Below are 18159 nucleotides of genomic sequence, written 5' to 3'. Positions count from 1 at the left end.
AGGAAATAGGGAGGAAAAGACTGCATTCTTCACACTCAGCCACCGCCGAGAGGAGCTCATCACTCTCCCTGGGCGTCCATCTCCGCTCCCACACTTACCTGCACGCAACGACACACACACACACACACACACACACACACACACACACACACACACACACACACACACACACACACACACACATCCACACACATCCACACACAGCATTTTCACTTTATATAATCATCCATGTCTTTATTCTTGCATTCTTTCACCCATGCATGTTTTGTTTTTTTCCTTCTGCTTTCCTCTTCCTTTCTTCCTTCCTTCCCTTCTTCCTCCGTTTATCCTTCCTTTTTCTTCATTCCATTATTCATTTTTTTCCTTCCCTTCTTTCTTTCTTACATTATTCCTCCCTTGCTCCTTCCTTCATTCCGTTCTCTACAGCCATTATTTCCTTATTTTCCTTCCTTTCATTATTTTATACCTTCCTTCCATCCTTCCCTCCTATACTTCCTTCCATCTTGCCTTCCCTCCTTCACTTTCTTCCTCTTCTCCTTCCTTCTACCCTCCATAACCTTCATTTCCTTTAGTTTTATTTCTTCAGAAACAAGCGCTCCTGCCTTACGAATTTATTAAACTTCTTTCAAGGTATATATAAGAACTGGGATGCCCACATCCCCAGTGATGTTATATACCTGGACTTTCAGAAAGCCTTCGACAAGGTACCGCACGAGCGACTCCTTAAGAAACTGCACTCGGCGGGCATTGGAGCCAATCTGATCGTGTGGATAAGAGATTGGCTCACCGACAGAAAACAACGAGTACTACTCAACGGACAGCCTTCCGATTGGCTTCCAGTCACTAGTGGAGTGCCTCAAGGGTCAGTGCTGGGACCCATTCTCTTCATCATATATATCAACGACCTCGAATCAGGACTGAAATCCACAATATCGAAATTTGCTGATGGCACCAAGGTGGGGGGAAAGGCCCTCACAAAGAGCGACTGCGAAATCATTCAGAAAGACCTCAATCACATTATCGAATGGTCGGAAAAATGGCAAATGTCCTTTAATGTTGACAAATGCAAAGTCATGCACATTGGGTCCAGAAATATATTGTAACCACACATACATCATGAATGGGAGATCTCTGCAAGCGATGCAGGAGGAAAAGGATGCTATCCTTGTGTAATTCCATGGTAAGACCGCACTTCGAGTATGCAGTACAGTTCTGGTCTCCTAATTACAGAAAGGACATTGATTTACTGGAAAGGATTTAACGACGCGCCACGAAGATGATACCAACCTTAAGGGCTCACCCGTACGAGGAATGACTCGAGCGACTCAATCTCTTTACATTGGAGAAAAGACGCCTACGAGGGGATATGATTCAAGTCTTCAAGTATCTGAAAAAAATCAATAACGTCGATTACTCCAAACTCTTTGAACTGCAAACCAACCTAAGAACTAGAAATAACGGTTTAAATCACCAAAGCGGGCAACCTCGTAATGAGCCAATAGGCTATCTGTTGCCTGCATTTCCATGTTTCCATGTTTCTATTTCCTTCTTTCCGTTCCTTTCATCTTTTTATCTTTTCCTTCCATCCTTCTTTCCTATGCTTCCTTCCATCTTGCCTTCCCTCCTTTCCTTCCTTCCAGCTTTCCTTCCTTCCTTCCTGACTTCCGCCCTGTTCCCATCGCTCCCTCTGCGCTTTCTTCATCCTGTGGGAGAAGAGTTTGTCTACTGTGAACCACCGTGTAAGAATGGTATCCTGTGCTTCCTCGTTATAAGAACCCTGTGGCCCTTAGTCCCGTCTCCCAGGTGTGATGGTGATTACAGGTGCGCTTATGTTGGTAGTGAAAGTTGTGAAGGTGATGTGATGGTGGTGGTGGATGTTGTTTTTGTTGTTGTAGTTGTAGTAGTGGTGGTAGGGGTGGTGGTAGTGGTAGAACATCAGTATCAGTGGATTAAGATGATGTTTTTAGAAAGGATGCAGATGTTGATTGTTATGGATTTAAAGGTGATAATGGATACTGAGTTGTGGTTGTTGTTAGTGGTGGCTGTGATTGTGGTGGTTATGATAATTTTGGCTTTGTTTCTATTGATAAATATGATTGGTCTCAGTGGATTTAGTGACGCTGTGATAGTTTGATGGCAGTAGACATAGAGATGGTAAAGGATTGAAGGTGATAGTGTTGGAAATGACGGTGGTGTGTTGTCATGGAGGAAGGATGAATATATGGAGACTAAGGGAGGATGGGGAAAGTATATAGTAGAAGACTGGCTATGGGTTATGAGGATGTATTAAAGGGGATGCGTAATGGTGACAGTGGTGGTGGTGGTGGTGGTGGTGATGGTGTAGGGCAAGGACCACCACCACCACCACCACCATCACCACCACCTGCTACTTCTACTCCTCTCGCTGTTGGGACTCCGAGGACCTTCCCACGGCCATCATTACCTCGGCCACTTTCTGTTTCATCCATTACCCTTGGTGGACCCCGCTGGATGGACGGCTATGTGTGTGCGCGTGTGTATGTGTGAGAGAGAGAGTGTGAGTGTGAGTGAGTGAGTGAGTGCCAGTCTTTGTCTGTCTGCTGAAACTACTTTTTTTTCGTAGGTGGAAAGGAAAGTTCTAAGATTTATTGTTGTGATTCATTTTTTCTTGACTGGTTTTTCCTCTCATTCAACCTCTCATGCGCGGACATACTTTTCTCTATATGCCAATCATGTCTCCTTCAGCTTCTCGCATTGTTATAATTTTAGACCGAGATATTTTTTCCTCTACAAAAATCAAAATTCTCTGTCGCTCAACACCTTCGCCTCTCTACCCTCCCCCCTCCATCCCCTCCCACGCCCTCTAGCTGCTAAGATACCTCCATAAATACTTCCTCGCGCCCTTCCCCTGTTTTACTGTTTTATTGGTGTTTTATTGCCCTGGTTGATGCCTCTCGGTTCGTGGCCTCGCGAGATAACCTTCCTCCAGACGCCCTCACCGTGACAAAGGTTAAGCGAGCTCTAATTATCCGTTTATTGGCTGTGTTGAGTTATTTCGTTGTTCAGGAAGGTTGGTTATCCACTTGGTTTTGAGGTAATTAGATTTTTTTTATGTCAGTTTTATTATCTCTTATCTCTATCCATCTGTAACTGGCTAACTATCTCTTTCTCGCCTTTACTTACCCTCCCAACTTCCTCCTCCTTCTCCTCTTCCTCCACTCATTCTTTTAAGTAATTCAGTTCTTTTTCTTTCCTTTTCTATCATCTAAATTTCTATCCATCTTTAACTCTCTATATATTTCTTTCTCGGTTTTACTTACCCTCCAGAATTCCTCCTCCTCCTTCTCCTCCCCCTTCTATCCGTTAAATGTACCGTCAGCTTCCGGAAATCAGAAAAAGATGAATATACATGTGATGACTGGGAATACTTGAGTCAGCACGAGGGAGAGGCGGAAGGAGGCATCAAGTGGGGATGAACCGAAACCTCAATCACCGGGAAAGTGCTGGAGCCAGATCATCCTCCCCTCGCCGGCGCCGCACTCTCCCCTCCTGAGCTCTTCCCTGCGTGGCGTGAGGCTTCGACGGCAGGGAAAAGGGAGTGGTAATTGTAGGGGTAGGTGCCAGTATATCACGTACAGGGCGGGCGTAGGTGGTGGTGTATGTGTTGATGAGGGCGTTAGTGGTGGTGGTTGAGGTGGTGAAGATCGAGTTGGTTAGCTATTACTGTCTCGTTGAGGTGGAAATAATGGCTTCTTCCTAGAGGTCGTTGTTTCACTGAAGGGAATCGTGATGTAACTTGTGATCGAGGCGCTGAAACACTTGTAACTTCTCAGCTGTTTATCTGGATGTGAGAGTCCTAATTTGTGTCTGGCTGTCTCATAGGGGTCGTTGTTTCACTGATGGAAGTCGTGATGTAACTTGTGATCGAGGCGCTGGAACACTTGTAACTCCTCAGCTGTTGATCTGGATGTGTAAGTTCTGATACGTGTCTGACCTGTCACATAGGGGTCGTTGTTTCACTGATAGGAATCGTGATGTTACTTGTGATCGAGTCTCTGGAACACTTGTAACTCCTCAGCTGTTGATCTGGATGTGAGAGTTCTAAGTTGTGTCTGGCTGTCTCATAGAGGCCGTTGTTTCACTGATGGAACTTGTGATGTAACTTGTGATCGAGGCGCTGAAACACTTGTAACTTCTCAGCTGTTTATCTGGTGATCGAGGCGCTGAAACACTTGTAACTTCTTAGCTGTTGATCTGGATGTGAGTGTTCTGAGTTGTGTCTTGTCTATTGTCGTGTAGGGAGGGTGGGTGTATGGATGCTGCATGAGGAAAAGAAGGGTGTATAGTATTAGACTGGCTATAGGCAAGGAGTATGCATGGAAGATGAGGTGTGGAAGGGAAGGTCTGCTATCATTTGGTGTGAGGGGTTTAGTTGTGTTCTGTGTATTGTCGTATAAGGAGGGTGAATATATATATGCTAAAGAAGGAAAAGGAAGGTATGTAGTAGTATACTGACTATAGGTGATGAAAATATACGAAAGAAGATGCGTAGTAGAAAGATTAGCTGTGATAGGAGAAGGCTTTTAACATTACTTTGAATAATAAGACTGTGGTGTGGGAGAAGAAAACAACTTACGTGATGAAGAAAGAAGTTGCGATATTGATTACAGAAAGAGATTGTATACGAGGAAACTATATTAGAGGAGGATGTGAGTTAAAATGAAAGGCTTTGAGTAGTAGAAAAGCTATGTGCTAGAGGAGAGAAGAAAATTGAAGCTACTTGGCGAGGCATAGGTTGGTGGCGTGGGTAGGGACGAAGAGGGATCACTACTCAGCCTCCTCAAAAGTGTTTTAGTAGGGACGACGAAAATTAAGGCTATATGGCGAGGCTTATGTAGGTAACGTGGGTAAGTTCTCAAGGGATGTCATACCTCAACCTCCTCAAAGCGTGTCTCAAGCGCTAGCATTTCCTCAAGTAACAGTCTCAGTGGCCGCGTCATCCCCCCCCGGCACCCCCTGCATGGTTTCCGGGAATGCACCGGCAACGCCCCCTCTGCCTCTGTGGGAGGGAGGCAGCGAGCGAGGAAGAAAGGAAGGAAAACAAACGGATGAGCGTAAAGAGACAGTGGGAATGGTGGAGAGAGGAAAAGAAAATGTAAATGGGAGAAGCAAGAATGGAGGAATTTAAGTCATTCTTGCGGGTCAGTTTGTTTATTCTCCCTGCTATTTGAGGCGCGGCGGCGGGGGCTGGAGTGGCGGGGGAAGCGGCGCCGGTGGGAAGCAGTGGAGCTGTAGCGCCTTTATAAACACTACGATGTGTGTGTGCCGAGGGAAGCGGTGTACAAGGGCCATCACATACACACGCACAGGTACACACACACACACACACACACACACACACACACACACACACCATGGTGATTAGAGCGGCAGGTGTGTCGGCGGCCGCTACCACAACATCCTCGCTGCTTGACTCATCCTCCCGCCCGCCTTCCACAGCCCTTCAGCTCCTCGGCCCTCGCACTAAAGGCTCGGTCATGTCAGCCTCTGTGGGGACGCCAGGTGAATGTCATGTAATTGATGAGAGGAAAAGGATAAATAAAGCAAGACAGATTCAGTAAATCTTGGTCCATCACTGACAACAATCCGTCGAGCATCTTTGCGTGAGCCAACTCTTGAGGAGACCTGCGTGGGAACCGCCGCCCCAGGGGTTACGGGTTCAGCCTATCCACTGCCACCTCCGCTGAGCAGCACATACTCGGGTGCCACAATGCCGTCACTCTGCTTTGTTTAAGCCTCTTAGGCTCATATCTGTAGCGCCACAGCCTCTTACCAGCCTCGAGAAACGGGTTGCACACCATGTCCAAGCTTTGTCGTCACTCTCCTCGCCACGCCTCAGCTCGTCCAAAGGCTCTGCAGAGTCTGTCAGACCTGCCCGGCATCGGTGCCTCAGCTCGCTGACTTCCGGAACAAGTTATGTGTCCACTATGTCTCAGTGACGGGCGACAGCAGCTGCCCGGAACTGAGGTGGGTCCTCAACCCTCGAGTTCTCCCTCCCAGACATTAGCTGCTGTATAATGGGTTCTCACCCTCACGCCTGCCGCCTCCGCCTCGGATAATGGCGGCAGTGATGACTCCACCGCCCGACGAACGGAAGCGCCCAGGTGGTGCGAGGCAGGTGATGCCTCAGGTATTCAGGAGGCAGGTGTGATTGCTTAGACGATGTTTATGTTAATATTATTTAATATATCTCTGATGGCCGATTGCTTAAGTATCGTAAAGATAGCTATAACTGAACTCACTTAAACAGAAATGATCCGTTAATGATTGTTTGCTTTGAGGGGAAACAATCGCCGAAGATTTGTTCCTGTAACTGAGGCCAGACAACGGCTTCCGTAACTTTATTTGCCGGAAAGTAAATTAACGTGTAATGCATTTGCCGGTGCATTACCCCCTAGGCGGTCTGCTTACTCTAAATGACCTTGCAAACATGTTTAACATAACGCCCGCTACGCAGTACCTGTGGCTACCACCTCCACACCGTGAGGGTGGTGTCCCGCCACAACGGGAAGGCACCGTTCCCATCTGGCTCTTTTCTTCAACCGCTTCGTTTCCGCGGCGCAGAGCAAACATCCCCAACGCCGAGTGATCATCTCTCGCCGCCTCCAGCAGCTCCGTAAAGACTTGCTGGCTCTTAAGTACCTTCAGCAAACACATTTCTGCTCTTCCTTGTCAGTGAAGCAATTGTGTAATTTTCACGAGTCAGTGTGTGTGTGTGTGTGTGTGTGTGGGTGGGTTTGGGTGTGGGAGTAGGTGTACGGCTGTGTTTATACTTTTCATATCTTTATTACTAAAGGATAATTGAAACCACACACACACACACACACACACACACACACACACACACACACACACACACACACACACATCATCTACCTGCCATAGCCCTGTCAAGTCGAGTCCCACGTCGCCTAACACAACCACCTTCACCTCCTTTACTGGGTCACACTAACAATACCGTCACAAAGAGCTCCTCCGTTTAGTGAAATTGTCCCTCGCTTCGATCTCGCACGGGACACAGCAGCGCGGACAATGGCGAGGCTCCGTAATGCCTGATATAATGAAAGTGATACGAGGCTACGGCCGGCGGCGATGCTAGAGGTAGGGATGACTGACCCGCGCCCGCCCACATTCACCCTCGACCCACCCACTACCGAGGACACTGAAGGCCGTCTGAGGAAAAGGGACTTGATCATTCTCTTCCGGAGGCGTCCCATGTAAAGGGGCAGCATATTTAGGTGTATTCAATAAGCCTTGTAGCGGTTGTCGGTCTGTTTGTCTGTCTGTCTGTCCGTCTGTCTGTTGTAGTGAATGATGTTTCGTTGAGTCTTTGATGTGTTTGTGTGGACTGAGTTGCAGTGAGTTTGTTTGTGTTCTCAACGGTTTGGTCTTTTACGAGTTGCTTTGTCTTTTTTTCTCTTTTCTTTATCTATATTTATCTATCTATATATCTATCTATCTATCTATTTATCTATCTATCAATCCAAACCCAGTGTTAGTGCCAGATTTTAGAAGACCAAATTACGAGGGGCTTTGAAGACATCTTGAAGGGGTAAACTGGGATAATTTAGGGATTCATGAGGTCCAGAACTGTGGGTTAGAGAGCCAGGAGAACCAGGTAGAAATGTCTTACAATAATTTAGTTAGAGTAATAGTAGAGGGGCAAGGACAGCATATACCACAGCGAACACTTAGAAAAGAAAACAATGACCCTAAGTGAATGACTCGTGACACGAGATAGGGTTAAAGAAGGGAATTTATCAGAAAATAAAGAATGGTGAAATACATCTCAGGGGCCGGTACGTCGAACTATCTAGATTAGTGAAGAAGAACACCAGGATAGCAAAAAGGAATTATGAGATCAAAGTAGCAAATGAGGCGAAAAGAAATCCTAAGGGCTTCTTTCAGATGTATAGAAAAAAAGCACGGGAGAAAATTGGACCGCTGAAAACAAACACAGGGGAGCTAGTAGAAAACTACAGTGTTGAACGACTACTTCCTTTCAGTATTCACACAAGAGGATCGAACGACTATTCCGGAAAGGGTTCAGGTGTACGGGGATGGCGATAAATTGAAGGATATAATCATTACCAGGCAAAAATCTCAGGATGAGATAGATAAGCTTAAGAAGAATAAGTCGCCAGGTCCTGACGGGATATTTCCGAGGGTATCAAAGGATGTTCTTATGTTCTTATCTGTACTCAGTGACCCACCAACCGACATCTTTAAGATGTCGGTAAATACTGGTTATGTGCCCAGCCTATGGAAAGTAGCTAATGTCACGCCGATTTTCAAAAAGGGGGACAGGTCAGCTGCTACAAACTATCTCCCAATTAGCTTAACATCGGTTATAGGCAAGATGCTGGAGTCCATAATAGCCAGGAACATTCGGGAGCATCTAGAGAAACACAGCTTAATTCACGACTCGCAGCATGGGTTCACGAAAGGTAGGTCATGCCTCACCAATCTCTTGTCCTTCTATAATAAAGTATTTGAGGCGGTAGACAGGGATGAAAATTTTGATGTAATCTATCTTGATTTTACTAAAGCGTTTGACAAAGTTCCTCACCAACGACTGTTGCTTAAATTACAGGCTCACAGAGTAGAGGGTAAAGTTTTGAACTGGGTCAAGGCGTGGCTTAGCAATAGGAAGCAAAGAGTGCAAATCAATGGTAAAAGATCTGACTGGGGATGTGTTACGAAAGGGGTCCCACAAGGTTCGGTATTAGGTCCACTTTTGTTTATTATTTATATCATTGACTTAGATACAGGAATTAGTAGTGATGTAAGTATGTTTGCAGATGATACCAAGATCGGTAGAGTAATTGAGTCGGATCAGGACGCTAGTATTCTCCAGGATGAACTAAACAGATTGTATGACTGGGCGGATAAATGACAGATGGAGTTCAATGTAGGGAAGTGCAGTATTCTGAGTGTAGGTAGGAACAACCCCTCTCACAACTATTGCTTAAATGACACTCTCATAAGCAGGTCTGGGTGCGAGAGAGACTTAGGGGTCTTAGTGAGCTCTGATCTCCGTCCAAGGGCACAATGCATTCAAGCTAGAAATCGAGCAAATAGGGTACTGGAATTTATTTCAAGGAGCGTAAGCAACAGAAGCGCCGAAGTCTTCCTCAAACTATATTTAGCATTAGTTAGACCTCATCTTGACTGTGCGGTTCAGTTCTGGTCACCTTACTATAGAATGGATATCAAAATGTTAGAATCAGTGCAGAGGAGGATGACTAAGATGATTCAATGGTTGAGAAACTTGCCATACGAGGAAGGACTCAAACAGATAAACTTGCATTCTCTAGAAAGGCGAAGGGTGCGTGGAGACATGATCGAGGTTTATAAATGGATGACGGGCTTTAATAAGGGAGATATTCATAAGGTTTTGTTGGTAAGAGAACCGGGTAGGACACGAAGTAATGGGTTTGAACTGGATAAATTCAGATTCAACAGAGACATAGGCAAAAATTGGTTTACTAACAGGGTTGTGGATGAGTGGAATAGGCTTAGCAGTCATGTGGTGAGTGCCAATACAATTGTCACATTCAAAAATAGATTAGATAAACTCATGGACAGCGATATTAGGCGGGGTTAGATACACGTGAACTTAGGGTCAAAGGAGCTGCCTTGTATAGGCCTACCGACCTCTTGCAGACTCCAGCGCTCTTATGTTCTTATGTTCTTATCTATCTATCTATCTATCTATATCTATCAGTTTATCCCCTTCATCATTTGATTTATATTCCTCTTTTTCCAGTTTATTTTGCCAAAGAAAAATAATATGAACCGACAATTTTTAGGATCAGACTCCATGATTACTTTTATTTCCAACCCCTATTGTATGCCTAGGGACGGGTGAACCAGCCATGCACAATCATGAATTACGACATAACCAAGAAATTTCAACAGGGCGGTACAATGACACTAATAACCCTCCCATCCTTGAGTTCTGGCGCTGGATCATGTCACAGCTAACCACACCTTGTTAAGAGAGACACCTACCTAAATTGCGCAAAGGTCTCGTCCATATATGTGGGTGGAAGAGAAAGGACAGGAGTAATTAGATGGATAATTCGCATAAGTCTGGTCCATCTCAAGTTAAAAGAGCCCAGACACTTACCTATCCTGCGTATCCCTAGGTCAAGCACATGTAGGTAGAAGGGAAAGGACAGGTGCAATGACCAGGTAAGCCGCTGAAGTCCGGTGATGCAGTACAGTTCAGTTCGATTTGTATGTTCCCCTCGGCACTGGACGGACATAAAGCAGAAATAGCAAGGTCACCGTCCCTTCTCCTTTAGTAATTACAAGGCGATGATGCAACGGGGATTCATTTCTGGGTCGTATAAATCACGGGGGAGAGGAAGGCCATTTACTAGTACCGCAGCAAGGGACGGATGGTGCAGCTGGCTCCTCTCTGATCGGTGTTGTTGATTCGCGGCAGCTGAACGGGAGAGCAAAGAGACAACCTGCAGCGCCCTAACGGAGAGAGACAGAAAGATAACAGTCTGTGCCGTGTTGTTTAGAGGAATGAGAAAATAGATATTTGTGGCGTGTGCGTGCGTTAGTGTGAGTGTGCTGTGAAGAGGAGGGAAGGAGGGAGGGAGTGAGATCAGTTTGCTGGTGTTTTTTGTACGGCTAACTGTCTCATCCACCTTAAGTCTTCTTCGTCTGAGTTCATTATCTTCGTATGCAGGTTAGTGGTGGTGGTGGTGGTGGTCGTTCACGCACACAGACAAACATACATACAGGAATGCGTCTACACTTCATTAACCGTTCTCCTAAAAGCATGAATGTGTGTATACTGATTCACACACACACACACACACACACACATAGCCATATAATTACAGTCAATCTAACACACTATCCAATCCCTTCTTCTAACCAATGAATGCTCTCTGGCCCTCGTCTTTTCTCATTTGTTTTGGTGTCAAGAAACGTAATCGATGAGGACATGGAACGATAGGCAGCGATAAGTTAAAAGTCGTTGATCTCTCTTCGTTTTTTTCTTCCCCTTCTCACCTCGCCCGCATTCCGCCGGAGGGGAGGCCTGGGAATGGAAGTAATGAAGGGACTGGGAAGGGTTAGATAGGTGGAAAGGACGATGGAAGGTCACTCCGCTAAACTGTGTGAAAGAGAAAAGAGAAGTGAAGTAATGGAGCGAAAGGGACAGACAGGCCTCGAAGGATCACGTTCAGAATCACTCTAAAATCTTGACGCTTCCTCGACCGAGTGTCTTTCTTTTTTAGGTCTTTCTTCGCGAACATCGAACTCGTAGAAGAAAAAGAGGATGGATAAAAAGTGAAAGAAAGGGGAGAAAGGCGATTAGGGCTCAGTCTCAAGAAAAGAAAAAGCAAAATAGAAAGGGTAAAAAATGAAAGAAAGGGGAAACGGCGATATAGGCTCAGAGTCAAGAGAAGAAAAAACAAAAAAAAAGGAAGAGTAAAAAGTGAAAGAAAAGGAAAAAGGGGTATTAAAGCTCAGGATCAGGAGAAGAAAAATAAAAAAAGAGGGGATGAAAGTGAAAGAAAGGCAAAAAGGGGATTGAAGTTTAGTCTCAAGAGGAGAAAAACAAAAAAAAGGGATAAAAAAGAAGAGAAAAAGGGAAAAAGGGGAATTAAAGTTCAGTATCAAGAAAAGAAAAAACAAAAAAGAAAGAGGAAAAAGTAAAAGAAAGGGGAAAAGGGGGATTAAAGCTCAGGATCAAGAGAAAAAAAGACAAAAAAGGAAGGATAGAAAGTGAAAGAAAGGGAAAAGGAGGGATTGAACCTCAGTCACAAGAGGAAGAAAAAAAGGAAGGGTAAAAAGTGAAAGAAAGGGAGAAAAGGGAGATTAGAGTTCATCAAGAGAAAAAATACCAAAAAAGGAAGGGTTAAAAGGGAGAAAAGGGGGATTAAAGTTGTCTCAAGAGAAGAAATACCAAAAAAGGAAGGGTTAAAAGGGAGAAAAGGGGGATTAAAGTTGTCTCAAGAGAAGAAATACCAAAAAAGGAAGGGTTAAAAGGGAGAAAAGGGGGATTAAAGTTGTCTCAAGAGAAGAAATACCAAAAAAGGAAGGGCTAAAAGGAAAGAAAGAAGAAAAAGGGGGATTAAAGTCGAGAATTATGAGAAGAAAAAAAAAAGATTAGAAGGGAAAGAAAGGGAAAAAGGGAGATTAAAGTTCAGTCGCAAGGGAAGAAAAAAAAAGGGTTAAAAGTGAAAGAAAGGGGAAACGGGGAATCAATCTCAGTCTCAAGAGAAAAAACAAAACAAAAAAATGAAGGGTAAAAAGCGAAAGAAAGGAGAAGAAGACGGAATCAAGCTCAGTCTCAAGAGGAAGAGAAAACACTCTCCACTTGAGTATTTATGCACAAAACTCAACGACCCTCCCGCGTGTTGGACAAATATCGGATTTCGTCCTGGGACACGGCGCTCAAATTTGCCTTCCTCTCACTCGAAGGGACAGACAGACAACACGCCCTGGCCTACACCCTTTGCTCCTCCTCCTCCTCCTCCTCTTCCTCTTCCTCTTCCTCCTCCTCCTCCTCCTCCTTTTCCTCCTCCTCCTGCGTTCCTCCTGTGCGTCAGCGTGTCAGAGAGAGAGAGAGAGAGAGAGAGAGAGAGAGAGAGAGAGAGAGAGAGAGAGAGAGAGAGAGAGAGAGAGAGAGAGAGAGAGAGAGAGAAGGGGGGGGGGGGGGTTCAGGGGCCCAGCGAACCTCAACTGACCGAGACGCAAACGACCTTCCCAGTGCATTGCCTCCTCTTCCTCCTCCTCCTCTTCTTCTTCTTCCTCCTTTTCCTCTTCCTCCTCCTCCTCCTTGTCTACTTTTTTTTCTTTTTTCCTTTTATTTCAGACTCTCATTTCATTTTTTTGCATCTTCCTGTTCCTTTTCTCAGATTCTTGATCCTCCTGTTCATTTTTCCTCCTACTTTTCTTCCTCATCGTCATCGTCCATCATCATCTTTTATTCTTTATTTTTTTCTTTTGGTTTTCATCTAACTTCATTTAACTCATTTTCTTTCTAAAGCTTGTTGTTCAATATCTTTTTTTTTTTTTCCTTCGTCACCTGCCTTTTATCACTATGTTTTTTTCACTTACCTAACAACCAGCCTCACAACCTCATCCTCACCATCAATCGTTACACTTCTCTCTCATCCCGACATCCATTTCTCTTTCACCCGCACCTCCCTTCATTGCCTTCCATTTCACGTACTCCAAATCGTCCCCTTTCCACCCACCACCCCGTATCTCATCTGCCTCCTCCTCCTCCTCCTCCCGTCCCCCCTCTCCCGTACATCTGTTGTGCCTGGGATGGGCGGGAGGGCTGCGAAAAGTGTACCCGAGACGGTAAAACTGTGGGTGAGGCGGGAAGGTGGATCCAGTGGCGCTGTGATTACCGCGGAGTGCACACGCGCCCTCTCGCCCTCCCGCCCTCACTCACTCACTCCTTCACCACTCCCTCTTCCAGCCGGGGTCCAGCGAGCACGTTAGTGAGGTAGGTTTCGAAACCGGCTCTCGGGAGTTTTTGTATGGAGAATTTAATGTTGTGGCTTGAGGTTTGTGGGGAAGAAATGGCTGTCTTTTATCTTCGAATGTGTTTTCTTGTGATGGTTTGGGTTGTTGACACTTACACGGAGCTGTTGATCTTGTGTAGTTCCGTTTTGTTGGTTGTCTCCGGGGGTTTTTTCCTGTTTTTGCAGCCTCGACGGACATGAAAAACTCTGCTCGTCCATCGTGGAAACACTTATTGTCGGCATTCCTTTATGTTGCATTGTATTACCTATGTTACATGTCGTCGGCTTTATGTTGTGTGGCTTGACTTTCCTGTGTGTCTCCGCGTTGCCCTTGGTGGTGCCCGGCCTTGCGTGGTAGCGGCGCGGCGTGGGTGGGGGCGGCGAGTGCCCGGCGTGTTGGCGGTGCCCATGCCCGCCACCACCGCCGCCGCCCCGACCTTGACACTGAGGCGGCGACTCGCTGCCTCCCGTCCCAGCGCCCGGCCACGCTTTCTTTTCGGTCGTGAAGTTGTAAACCCGAACATGTTTATTCATGAGAAGGGGAAAGTTAAAATACCGTCATAGTTTTTGTCTTTGACCAAGAGAGTTAGCGCTCAAAGCAGTCATATTTTTTCAGCTCGGAGATTTCAATGCTAAATAAAGTATCTATCTAAAGAACCTCTAAATCCGAACGCTTACCAAAACCGAGTGCAGTTATTAAATCAAGTGCATTGGTCCATGTATTACTGACCTACAATGTGTAAGAATTATATTAAGGCGTGTAAGGTGTTTGTTTTCGTGATTATTCAATACAAATACAAAACATACTTCAACACTCCACTTACACATCCTGGTGTTTTCTTTTTTATGGTCGAGTCGTGAGCCAGGATCCGTCCCTCCTTACCACACAACACACACACACACACACACACACACACACACACACACACACACACACACACACACACACAGCTGCCGGCCCTAAGGATCAGCTACACACAAAGAGAGCGGCGAGGCGGAATGGAGACGCTGATGTAACCATGAGCAACACGTCCAGCGCGCGGCAGGCCTACATTTCGGGCCATACTTTTAAAAATTCCGCCGCCCAAGCACACATACGCATTTGACAAGACTTTCGTAGGAGTTTTGGGACATTTCCAGGGGTAGTTCTATGACCTTGGTGGTAGTTTAATTATGTTTCTTAATGGCCCCTCTAAGCGAGAAAAAATCATCACTCACACAAACCATTTCATAATATCAACGCATTTGTGATCAGTTTATGTATCATCTATTTTGGGGAGTTTATATCATGGGACAAATTTGGCCCGTCGCTGCTACACGGTAAAGCCACAAATTTGGCCCGTTGCTGCTACCGGGTTAACCCTTCTGCACCGTGAACCTAAAAAACACACTTATTAGAACCCGATTGATCTCCTTTTGGCCCTTAGTAATAGTTGATGTGAGAGGCGGAGGCGTCTGACAATACCGGCGTTAGCCCTGGCAGCTGTGACAAGGCGCGCGCATTGGCAGGGAAACACTCAGGAACGCGGTGTTGGCGGGACAAAGTGTGCAGCGGTGCATGTGTTGTGTGTGTTGACGGGGGCTCATCGGCGTTACTCACCGCTTCCGGCCTGCACGTAACAGAGTCCGAGGTGTGTAAGGCTATCAGATCAGTGAGTATTTGATAAGTTTTGTGGTTTCTCGTGTGAGTGTGCAAGATTATCATATCAGCGCTGGTTTGATGATGTCTTGTGGCTGATCGCGTTAGTGTAATTTTTATGAGACCTCCGATCGTTTAATTATTTGTTATCAGGCCAACACTCATCTGGTGCTCTCTCATGGTTTTTCTCATTAATGTTTAGCGATGCTCCCTTGCCACGAGTCAGAAGATTCTCCCCCGATCATGTTTTTTTGACGGCGCGCTGCTTGTTAACATTAATTGAGTGAAAGGTTTATGCTTTTAGTCTAATATTACTGCACTTGTGAGAATGTTCAGATTAATTCAATATCTTCGCTCACCTGAAGATGAGTAAGATGACAAGTATTCAATTTGTTTTAAAAGATATTAACTTTCGACTTCGTGAAAAAAAGAAAAAGTAATGTCACGTCGACGCTGCTGTTTTGCGAGTGTCATTTTAGGAAGTCGTCGTTGGATTTGGGAGACACGGTGGTATTTTAGCCTGTGGTGAGGGTAAGACTGAGCTGCGGGGAGAGGGGGAGGAGTAGGCGAAAGTAGAGACATTTCCGTAGCTGCACTCTATTTTGAAAGGTGAGGCGTCTAATTAAAGCATTTTAGTAACTTCCCAAAAAGAAACGTTACCGCTGAGTGTCATTGATCTGAAGGCATTGGCGCGTGACGGAGTGACACACGTGCTTTGGGGACGAAAGCAACGTTGTCAGATTATCGTACTCAGAGCATCATATTTACCAGTTTCTAAGTCATAACTATTGCCAAGAAAGACCAATAATTAACCATTTTAACGATAACTACATATGAAACCAGTTATTTAGGTGGAGGAGACAGTGTTTGGGTGGGAAATCGGCAAACATAAGAGGCTGAGCACGACCATCTGACAACGCTGAGCAAAAGTCTTCTCATTATGCAAGTCTTTTTGAGGACCGATGAGGCGGAACTTTTTCTTTGCCCTCCACTCACGTCTTCTTTCCGCGTCACCTCGTAATTTATCTCAACGGTCCGCACCACGACTCGTCATAAATTGCATCGGAAATCGAGTTGCATGAAAAACGGCTCTCGGTTTCCCTCGCCAGATTACCTTGATTTCCTGTTAACTTTGCTTGTTTGGAAAGGCTAAAACGGTGTGTCTGTTTCTCTTTTTCTTTCTCTCTCCTCTATCTCTCCCTCCCTCTCTCTCTTCCTCCTAAGTTATCCTCACCTCCCCATTTATCCCTAAGGCCATTTCCCCACCCTGGTTACCTTGATTTCCAGTTAACTTTGCTTGTTTGGAAAGGCTAAAACGTTGTATCTGTTTCTCTTTTTCTTTCTCTCTCCTCTTTCTCTCCCTCCCTCTTTCTCTCTTTCTCCTAAGTTACCCTCACCTCCCCATTTACTCCTAAGGCCATTTCCCCACCCTGATTACCTTGATTTCCTTTTAACTTTGCTTGTTTGGAAAGGCTAAAACGGTGTGTCTGTTTCTCTTTGTCTTTCTCTCTCCTCTATCTCTCTCTCCCTCTTTCTCTCTTTCTCCTAAGTTACCCTCATTTTCCCATTTACTCTTAAGGCCATTTTCCCACCCTGGTTACCTTGATTTCCAGTTAATTTTGCTTGTTTGGAAAAGATAAAACGGTGTCTGTTTCTCTTTTTCTTTCTCTCTCTTCTATCTCTCCCTCCCTCTTTCTCTCTTCCTCCTAAGTTACCCCCATTTACTCCTAGGGCCATTTCTCCACCTCTCCTCTCCCTGGCTGTTTCTCTTTTTCCCATTCCTCTATCTCTTTCTCCCTCACTCTCTCTTTCTCCTATATCACCATTGCCTCGTCATTTACTACTAGGGGCATTCTTCTACCTCTCCTCCCTATCTAGACTATTTATCTCTCTCCATCTTCTTCGTTCCTCTCCTTCTTCCTATATGTTATCCTTTCCTAACCTTTTCCTAATTCCAACGGGCGTTCTTTCACCTCTCCTTCCTATCTAGTCTTTCCCAACCTACATTCCTCGTTCCTCTCCACCCCTTTCCTATGTTTCCCTGTCCCTGCCTCCTCCTCTCCCCTGCTCCTCCTCGCGTGTTAAAGGATAGTCATGTCCTGGTCTCGTGAAGGCTTCGTCGCCGCGTTACAACCACCACAAGGAGGGAGTCACGTAATACTAGCATGCATATTTGTCGTTACGGTGAGATGGTCGTGATGTAGTGGAGGATTTACGTAACCTAACCAGCATCGGAATTCAAAGAGGCATGTTATGTATTTATTCACATCTGTTTGCATTTGTGTTGTATTTGTGAGAAGTTGATCAGATGGGAATTCACCTCCTTGTTTATGCTCTCGTTGTCCTGAAAGAGAATCGTTCGCTCTCTCACCCCGTCCTCCGCCTCCCAACTTTCCCTGCTCCAAAGATGATGATGAACGAGACCGTAAACCCGGGGCAGGGACTCCTCTTTTCCCTTCCCGCCATTAGACCCATAAATGAGGCGCGTCAGTCCTTCAGGCACCAAGCATATACACAACAGAAAGCTTCTCCGCCTCGCCCTCCTCTCGCATAACACCACATTACCTCCGCATTACCTCCGCTCCATCACACTTCACCAGACGCTGTCACTCCTCCCGCGCAGACACACTCTCTCCTCAGCTTTCCTCACGATTCTCCCTCCCACACACACACAGGCATCCCGCATCTCGCCCGCTTCTCAGACCGCTAGCTTCTCTTTCGTCGTTGGTTAGTTTTCTTCCAAGCCGTAAACTTCCTTATATTCCCTTCCTTTCCCTCGCCTGGGGTAGGAATGTGGAAGGTGTTTGCACAGGCGTGAGAAAGAAGTCTCTGCTAAATCAGTGAGATGCATCGAAGGGGATCAAAGACCTTCACGAATTCGGTGAAGGAAACGGAAATCAGATGAGCTCGTCTTCGGAAGCTCCATGCAGGGCAGGCGGCCGCTAACTTAACAGGAGCCAAGAGAGCACCTCGGCC

The 18159-nt window shown here is 45.7% G+C and overlaps 1 protein-coding gene across 1 annotated transcript in view; it reads left to right on the top strand.

Moving 5' to 3' along the window:
- The first annotated feature begins 13415 nt into the window (after positions 1–13415).
- Positions 13416–18159, top strand: part of LOC127008897 (cuticlin-4-like) — a 129317-nt gene continuing 124573 nt past the window's right edge. Inside the window, exon 1 of the mRNA XM_050881374.1 lies at positions 13416–13525. The gene's annotated coding sequence lies outside the window, so the exon portion shown is untranslated. The remainder of the gene's footprint in view (positions 13526–18159) is intronic.

This window comes from Eriocheir sinensis, chromosome 39 (genome assembly GCF_024679095.1).
Source record: "Eriocheir sinensis breed Jianghai 21 chromosome 39, ASM2467909v1, whole genome shotgun sequence".
Classification (NCBI taxonomy): Eukaryota; Metazoa; Arthropoda; class Malacostraca; order Decapoda; family Varunidae; genus Eriocheir; species Eriocheir sinensis.
This window is presented reverse-complemented; position numbering and strand designations above follow the sequence as displayed.